The sequence below is a fragment of the Neodiprion pinetum genome, chromosome 5 (assembly GCF_021155775.2).
Source record: "Neodiprion pinetum isolate iyNeoPine1 chromosome 5, iyNeoPine1.2, whole genome shotgun sequence".
NCBI lineage: Eukaryota > Metazoa > Arthropoda > Insecta > Hymenoptera > Diprionidae > Neodiprion > Neodiprion pinetum.
Genome location: NC_060236.1, coordinates 33319617 through 33326760, shown reverse-complemented (window position 1 = coordinate 33326760; position 7144 = coordinate 33319617).

Here is a 7144-nt window from a genome sequence, read left to right as displayed (position 1 = left end):
ACGAAACGAAACGAAACTAAACTCACTTGAACTGGAAACTAACTAGCGGTTCTGTATAATGTTGAAGTGTGAGGAGTGGATCGATCGATGTGGAATTTCAATCAGTTCGTGCACGCGGATCAGATGGTCGAAGAGCATAAGCCGTGGCTGGTACAGTAGCTGCTGAAGGAATGATTCGGCGAAGCATAACGGTGATGAAAAAATAAAAGGAGAAAAACTATGGGGAAAAATGACGGACCCGATATTTTTCCCTTTCATCTCTCGTCGGTCGGTCAGCGAGTTTGACTCCTAGCCGCGCATCTCGAATCGCGATAAGGTCGTTTGGTCAGCCCTTGGCAATTTCGCGGAACCGGGTTGCCCCGACGATGAGAATAAGAAGAGAATAGAACAAAGCTTTCGCTCCGGTGATTCGCGGGACGGAATGGAACGGATGGGAGAACAGTCGGGGGAACAAAGTAGGTATAGAGAGAGAGAGAGAGAGAGAGACGTGCTGCCCCGCTTGCCTACAACCAAAACCCCGCGTAGTCTATTGATCGTACAACAAATATTAGGCAACAATATAGGCAAACAGAGCCAGTAATTAATACGCTGTCCTCATGCCACCGTCACGCTCACGGTACGTTCGTTCCCACCCCAAAAATCGGGGAGCCGAAAACCCCCGCAATGTATTCATACAGACGAGGTCGATGGAAACGTGTAAACTCCCGGAGTGACGTTACAATGAAAGGAGTTCGCTCTGGAGTTGCCATTTAAGGGGTTACATATACCTGGGTAGGTGAAAACAAATCGATTTTTAAAAAAAGGTGCTCATTTGAACGTACTATTCTTTGAGTATTTACCCTGGAAATTTTGTAATGAAATTCACACTAATATGAAGTTATAGTGTTTTGTAACCGACCGAGTGAGCAGCGACAAGGACATCAAAAGAAGAAAGAGAGAGGTTGACAAAGCAAAAAAAGATCTCATGGAAGCTTCGACATCTCAGGAAGATCCGTCATATTGCCCAGGAATCGAAGGTTTCGTGTAAATTTAAAATAAACCAATTGTTTCATTGTCGGAATAAATTGTACTCAAAACTTTAAACGAGGTTTCTCAAAACACTGTTTTCAAAATCGGTATCAGAGATATCTCCGCGACTACTGGACCGATCGGGATCGAGTTTTGCACATTCATGTTCCACATAATAATCTAATACTTGTTGAACCATTTTTTACATACCTGACATAGTTTTCTTTCACTTTTCGTTCAGTTTTATAGACGAAAAAAATTCTCAAACATAACCCTAGTTTTAGCCGTCCCAGATATATTTAAGCTCTCAATTTCATATTTCATAACGCCAAAGGCGATAATCCGCGTTTCGGTCTTCATCCTCGGTTATAACGAAGTCAAATTGCCGTCCATCGATCTAAACGCATGAGGATCCGCGACTGAAATTGGACCAGCTCGCCATTATCAAATTAGGAGAGTCAGTCACGACTCGCGAACCTTCTTCGGACTTCTAAACTGAACTGCGCACGCGATGCACGCGATTTTTGGGCGATTTTTGGGCCCAAACTGAGTGGACACTGGGTATGCATCGACGGCTGATCTTCCATGTGGCATGTATTTCAGGCCCGAACCGCTGCCAAAGTTTCCAAGAGTTGGTAGCTGGATTATAGAATGCACACTAGGTATGCTACCGTTGACGAGGGTCGGCGGTGATCACAAGGGCCCAAAACATTCACGCTTGCACGCAGCGAGGGAGAACAAAAGCCGCCATCGCGATTCCCGTCATGCCCGTTTAATTCGCAATTAATAGTGAAAGGAAACGAAGGAATAAAATAAACAGGATCGCGAAAGGAGTCGAGCTCAGCGTTGTGGCTGCCAGACGTTTATTTTTTTTATTTCTAATTTTTTTATTTTTCTTTTTTCGTTCGTTTTTTCACCCTCACACTTTTCTGATTATATATCTCCCGCAACACATCAGCTGCTAAACAACGGTTTATAAGAGAAGAACGGAAAGGGTTTATACACAAGATAAAACGCGTGTGGAGAGCGACGAAGAGGCGGTTTTTTTTTTTGTTTTTTTTTTTTTTTTCTTTAGCTCAGCTGCTATAAACTTCGCACTTCGAGGTCTTTGAAGTGACGTGAAAGATCCTGCGTTCGGGATTTAAGCGGTCGTCGTGACTGACTGTGAACTGCAGGTTAACCGGCCTATCCTCTATTTTTCATTTCTTTCTTCTCCTCCTTTTTGATTCAGTTTTTTTTCCCCCCACTTTCTCTCTCTGTCTCTTACTGTTCCATCATACTCAGCCCGTCTCTTCCGTCCTGCTCTCACTTTTTTCTCCTCCCCTTCTCTACGCCTTTCCGCTTCTCTTCCTCTCTCTCTTTCTCTCTTTCTCTCTCTCTCTGGTCCACGATGACTAGAGGCAAGTAGAGCCGGTGTTCTTCACGGATGTGCAAGCGTGCGGAAGAGAGATGGAAGGCAAAAGAGAGAGAGAAGGAGGGAGCTTCCAAGGAGAGGCAAACCGAACCCTGGTTACTCGATACCAATGAATGAATACCAACCAACAATGCACTTCGTGGCACAAAAAACCCTCTGCACCTCGCCTCGGCGCACCTCACAAAACCAACACCCTGCGTGTCCCTCTCGCGTACGTCTGCTCCGTGTCACGTTCAATAGCTATAAGGTACCCAACCCTCCTTCCACAGCAGCGTAGAGGTGTTTTAGTGGTGCACGGGGTGCTCCGCAGGTATCAATTTGCCGTAGGTGAGTCTGGTGGTGAAGGATGAGGAGTATCTGCCCGAAACTTCCATTCTGCCTTGTCTCGATCTCCGCACTCCGAGTTCTTAACAAAGCGAAAGCAATCGATCATCATCACGAGCTCTGGGTTCCGCTGCATCGAACGGAAATCTCCCCAGTGCGAACATATTTCGCGCACCGAGGGTGCAGTAATAATTCTTTTCATACCAAAAACCGTGGACTCCGGGATCAGAACGTACGAGCAACTTGCATGTGGAGGGTATGAAATGGCGTTTCACACGTATTGTGTCGCGAACTAAGAGTGTGCTGAATTAATAGCCACTCCTGCAGGAACCTCTCGATGATGCCACTGGTGCCCGATCAGCGGTGCTCAACAAGTTCCATTCGCGATTAGAGAAACAGTACTGGAGTGGGGTTGAGCTGGCTGATCATGGAGCGTCGAGACGGACTGCCAAATGCGTAGATAACGTTGGCGCTAAGTCCGCGGAAAGCACCAATGAATAATGGATCAGTCCGGTGTGTTCGACACGGTATTTAAATCTGCCCTTCATATGGTATGTGAGCGTCGATGAAAATTTAAACCCGTAGTTAAACACCGCGAACGACAAAGAATGGAGAGCCCTGACCTCATCTCGAGGTTCGGGTCACTCGGGTTCGACTGGCAACCCTCTCTCAGCTGTGGAAGGACACTTCTGGTAACGAACATGCAGGCAAACAGCCGCCACGGCGTCTAGTGACAAGGTGCTAATCAGGGGTCGCTGCACACTGCACTCTGGATCAGTCCGAATGCTCATCCGGCGAATCGTGGATTACCGATAACTGTGCAGCTGGATTATCTCAATGCGTCAATTGACCCGCTCAGCCTTGCATTTGATTACGATAAATGGAGGAACATGAAGTTGATCGTTTCTCCGGGATTCCACTAATCATTATGATACCTGTAACTCTGTTCATCCTCGGTAAACGACCGACATTTGATCAGTGCGATTCATCCCCGTAGTACCTCGAATTGAGGAATAACTTTGCGGGAGGGGAGGTACAGCTTGGACCGTCTAAGATCATACCAATTTTTAGGAGTTTTTTTTTTTTATGGAAAAATGAAAACACTTGGAACAATTTAAGTTTGATGGCTTTATTATTTATAGTTTCTAGGACATTTTGGAATTTTTTCTTTGGAATTGATGACAAAATGGTGTCATGGCGCGTATAAGAAGCGAATGGCTACGTTTCCAATCCGGTGGAGCAGAATCTTGGATCAATTTTTATTCGATCCACTTAAAATTTTGACACAATCTATGCAACGTGTTTATTGATTCAAGCTCGTGGCTAGATTTTTGAATTTCGATCCCTAATTTTTTCAGTAAAATTTTCTTTTAAACAATTTTTTCTTCGTAATTGTTTATATTTTGAAAAAATTGAAAAGGAGTTTTTATGATTGTTATTATTTTAGACCGCCGAAGCTGTACCCCACCTTAATTTCTGCTTACTGGGTATCATTCAAACCTTAAAAACAAAATCAGTACATTCTGCGTTAGGTTTATACGATATTTGTTCGCCCTACGCAGGTGCAGAGAAAAAAAGAAGCATAATTTTTGCTGTTCGTCCAGTTTTGCCTTTCAGTACTCTTTCTCTTATTGTAACTCCTCTCAATGGATTTAACGAGTTTTTCATACAACGCCAAAGCTCGACCAACGTATAACAGAGTATCAGTGCAGTTCTGCCAACACTGAACACAGTACCGGGCTGCAGACTCAGTGGATCACAGTGGTTGACGTCGTTCAGCGAAAACACCAGCTTTCAGTCTGTGTTTTCAGACGAGTTTTCCCTGGGCGGAGTTTATAAGCAAACGTTCAAGTGATATTTTGCATAATATCAGAGGTTGGTTTATACGCGTAGAAGGCACGGTTGTATGCGAAAATTGTTTTCCCTATTACCACAATCACGGTCAATTGATCATCACGCGATGTAGAAGGGGGGCGAGGGTGAAGGGAGAAAAAGTGCGTTGTACCTTCGCTTAATAATGAGAGAGAGAAAACCAGCATCGTGGAGCCGCTCCCGGCACGGTGTTGAAGTACGCCGAGTCAATCAGACCGTGACAAAATCTACTTGACATCAATAATGCAGGATTCTGGGAATACATACCGGTAGCAATCGATTTCCCAACCGTCACATTAAGTAAACGGAAATCAACTGATGCTCTACCGACGACGATACACGACGCGGTGCACAGTGCAACATGCCGCATTTCTCTCTGGTGAATTTCTGAATCCATTAATGTCAAATCCATTTACCTCCTTGCATATTATATGTATACATTCCGAAGAACTATACCCACTTGCGACGGATTTTGATGGAATGAAATTGTGCGATTCGATGTTGTTTTACTTGGATATAATTCTCGTTTTGCTTTATTTTCTTCTTTTTTCAAATATTCCATTGAAAATGACATATTTTTTAATGTTAAATTTACGAGAAAAATATTATTGGCGTCCATATGTACTTGTGTGTGTATAGTACCGTAAAGTCAGCATTGGCAACGTGGTAATTTTGACGCGAGAAATTCCAACAATTATACCTCGACGCAAATTATGTCGAGTACGGGTCGCCGCAAAGCGTGTCGTTTAAAATTTTCTCCGTTTTACTAACGAGTTGCGCAGCGTTCGGGCGGTAATTACGTCGAAGCCGTATAATAATCAAACCATGCGTATAGTCCTGAATTTTTGTCTGTTTCGATTGTTCTTTATCTGTCGTTTTGTTTCGTTTTCTTCTGTAATTATTAGAGCGGTCTGCGGTCGTTTTTGACGCTCTTGTCATGTTTGTCGATTATCGACTAGGCAGTCATACCTGTTTTACCCACACATGTTAACGACGCATTTGGACATACCGATCGGACTGAATGCATTCGATCACGTGGTTGATGAATTTGTGAATTTTTGCCAATGGCTGTGCAGCGGTACTGCTTCGCGTGTGTACATATAACACTCTCTAAAATATGTATGCAAGTTGTGCAGAGGGAAAGAGAACCTTTTGTGAAATGGCGAGAGAGCTGCGCAGAGAGAGCCGTCATCTGCAGACACTATTCGCAATTAATATGCAAAACAATACGGCGCACAAAGGATTTGAGCGGAAAAATTCATACGACCGTGAAAACGAGGAGGGTTATTAATACGCCGAAGGTATAATAATAACCGATGTTTGACGGGTATGGTGAATTTCGTTTGTCTCGCTTTTTTGTTTCTTTTTACTTTATTTATTTTTTTTTATTTTTTTGCTTTTTTTTCAAACTTTCTCTTTAAAAAGGAATTATACATCAAAGCTTCAGGGGGAACCAATTACCGGACAATATTACATAAAAACGATTTTGTTTTTTTTTTTTTTTTTTTTTGTCAAATCCTTTTTTTTTACTTTTCTTTGCCAGTGCAATTTTCAAGTGCAAGAATAAAAACTTCCATATCACATCATAATGTCTTGCGATGCAACAACAGTGCAAAGTAATCCCGCAGCTCCGGCGGTTCGCAGGTTGGACATACATACGTACGACACATTATACCATATAAGTCAATCAAATAAAACTCCCATCTGTTTAAATTCACCTCCTGACATTTCCGTTGATACGGCCTACTGTAGTATAGTATAATAATACATGCATGTACGTACAGTGATGCATTATATGCATGTAAGCGGCAGTGATGCCGTGCGACAACACGTTACTTTAAAGAAATTATTTACATTGTACATCGCGAGTGCTGTAAATGATGTAATGTATACATACTTATGGGGCATTCCACGCCAACTCAGTGAACGGTTGACCACGACATTTTTTATTTTCACCAAAGATTTTACTTACGTTAGTACGACCCCTGAAAGGCTTGCAAAAATTTTTTTTTTATTTCTTTAGTCACTCGTCTTTACCCCATGATTTTTTAAACCCATCTCAAAGACACCCAAAATGATTTTTATGAAGCTGGAAAAATAGCGTTTTATTTCCAAAATAAAACATTTTTAGGCAAAATTCAGAATGAGACCTAGTTTTTTTGGTTTTTTTTTTTTTATCACTTTTTTTCAGTTTTTCAATTCATTTTTTTCAATTTTCATGTTAAGGATCCATTATAATAAATACCGCATCACCGATTTGACTATCGATTTTTGTATTACTTCTCTGGTTCTCAAATAAACTCACGAATTGTTTCAAAATTTTTAAAGTAGAGTTTTAATAGGTATGAAAACAGAAGAAGCGAATAAAAAAAAAATATAAAATGATTTTTAAAAAATAGAAAGAAACAAGGTCTCACTCTGAATCTTACGTGAAAATGCTTCATTTCGGAATCCGAGTGTTTTTTTCTTTTTTTTTTTTTTTCTTGCTGCATAAAAATTAATTTTGGTATTTTTGAGATGAGTTTA